Below are 2,384 nucleotides of genomic sequence, written 5' to 3'. Positions count from 1 at the left end.
GGACCTATATTCAAAAGAACATGACGACACATTATTAATGTGCTCAAAAAAATACAAACTATATATATAGGGTAACGCTATTCTAAGCGTGAGTGTAAAATAGCTTATTCTACACCCCTAGTAACGCTATGTACAAAATCTAGTAAAACGGTGTACAAAATGTAGTAGATCGAAAAATATTTTTTTATCATCTAAGTTTGTAATTTACTACATTTTTACGAAAATTACTATATTTTACATAGTGTGTTACTGTATTTTGTATGTATTGTTACTTGGGTGTAGAATAAGCTATTCTACACTCACGCTTAGTTTAGTGTTACTCTATATATATATATATATATATATATATATATATATATATATATATATATATATATATATATATATATATATATATATATATATATATATATATATAGGAAAATGGGTTGGTACTCCTAGGAGTACATACTCCCACCAACACCCATCATCGTTGCAACCATTAACCCCGCTAACTACAAAAAAAAAGCTAACTAACTCCGGATAAAGTCTTTGGATTCGAAAATTAGTTGAACTGATTCCTTTTTTTCAGCTCTTGTAGGCGTGTCTTCCATGGATTCCATTTGAAACAGCGTTCTCATCTCTTGCCAGCACACACGAACATAAAAAAAAGAGAGCATCGGCTCACCTCCTCCGCCGCTGACCGATCGCCAGACTTGGTAGACATGGCCGACGATGATCCCCGTGCTTCTTCCCTGTGGGAGGCTTCAACCAGCACGTCCATCAGTCGGAGGAAGATTAATTCATCATCTCTAGTTTGCGAGGGTACGTGCAATTGGTGTTCCCGATTTTTCTGTTCGGCTACCACAACCGTGTGTATGTTTCCGCTGATCTCTCGATCCATTCCTTTCCAGTATGTCATCGTCGGAGAAGAAAATAGGATGAGGATGATTGATCGGCCAAGTCTACTAGTACTAGGTAAGGTGTCGTTCCAGTCAAATTGATGCATTCATCTTTTGTTACTTTTGTTCCAGGCTGCATTTGTTAGTCAGATCGAGCACCCAAGGAGTCAAGATCTTGTTAACTTACTAATAATTTCTATATACCTGCAGTGTTATGGCCTATGGTGCAGGGCAAAGACGACAAGGACGACACGCGGCGGCGACGTGGCCATGGTGAAGCTACTTCGTTCGGCTACTCCATGGCCGGCGTGTCTGCTGTCCTCTCAATCTGTCACACGTACGTCCCGGTGCATGCATGGTGTCAGGCCGAAGAGCACACAAATCTACATCTAGGCCCTGGCCACTAGCAACATGCACTTAGCCACTTACCCAATATATTCATATTGTGCGCATATAATAAAGTGGCTAGTACGTCGACGTAGAAATAGTTAGGAGCTTGCTTTGCACTCACACAATCGAGTCATGATTGTTACTGATGATCAAAATTTTATGTATTTTTTATGCCTAATGGGTTTACTACTTCTTCTTCGGTTGTATATAAAGCTTCCAAAAAAAATCAGTATATAATCCTCCAGAATAAATCGGTATATAGTCCTCCTAAAAAATGAGTATATACACTTTGTAATGCAGCATATACCCCATCAAAAAATATAGTATAACGCTGTAGAAATAAGACATACTCCTTTTGTAGTTGCATATACCCAATCACAAAAATACACTGAAACAATTAGTAATACATACTCCTTTTCTATTTTGGAAATGAACGTCCATTTCCCTCTTCAGCAAGTGCTTTATTTTTCTATGGGTAGCCTTGTGTTTTTACTGCCATACGATGACATTACAAAATGTATTGCACCCATTATTCATCTAGTTTTTAAAATACTCTTTTATGCATACTTTGAATTTATCACTCATTTCGGCGACCAGCCCGCTCTCTGATTGCAGCTACTCGACTCTCACATAAAGCCAGTATATACTCACGTAAAAAAAAGCAGTATCGACTCCCTTACAGAAAAAGAAGTATATACTCCCCTAACAAAAAAGGTAGTATATGCTCCATTACCAAAAAGGCAGTATATACTCATACACAAAAGATGGTATATATTGTCTTCCCAAAGAAGTAGTATATATCTTTTTCCTTGCGTTAAAGAAGTAGTATAACCAGAACAGATAGTTCATACTTGTGTGCAGAAAAAAGTAGTATATATATAAAGAGTGAGTATGGTAGATATGTATCGGTCCTTACAAAAAAAGTCAACCACTGTTATTGTTTACTTGCACCGAACAGACCTTATCTGTATGCTAGGATCCTTGAATCTCTCAATCTGTTGATGCACATGCATGCATGCATGCATGCATCGGCCGGTGGAGCAATTAGCGACTAGATCTAATAGCTGCCACCCTGTTTAGTCCACGGGAGTACATACTCCCGGGAGTATAAAA

At 38.0% G+C, this 2,384-nt stretch overlaps 1 long non-coding RNA gene across 1 annotated transcript; it reads left to right on the top strand.

Moving 5' to 3' along the window:
• Nucleotides 1–597: 597 nt before the first annotated feature.
• On the top strand, nt 598–1,465 carry LOC123083238 (uncharacterized). The gene is made up of 3 exons (XR_006439254.1): nt 598–804; nt 894–957; nt 1,092–1,465. It is a non-coding gene; the product is annotated as an uncharacterized lncRNA (long non-coding RNA).
• Nucleotides 1,466–2,384: the final 919 nt, after the last annotated feature.

This window comes from Triticum aestivum, chromosome 4A (genome assembly GCF_018294505.1).
Source record: "Triticum aestivum cultivar Chinese Spring chromosome 4A, IWGSC CS RefSeq v2.1, whole genome shotgun sequence".
Classification (NCBI taxonomy): Eukaryota; Viridiplantae; Streptophyta; class Magnoliopsida; order Poales; family Poaceae; genus Triticum; species Triticum aestivum.
Note: the sequence above shows the minus strand (reverse complement) of the source record. Positions and strands in the feature narration are given on the sequence as shown.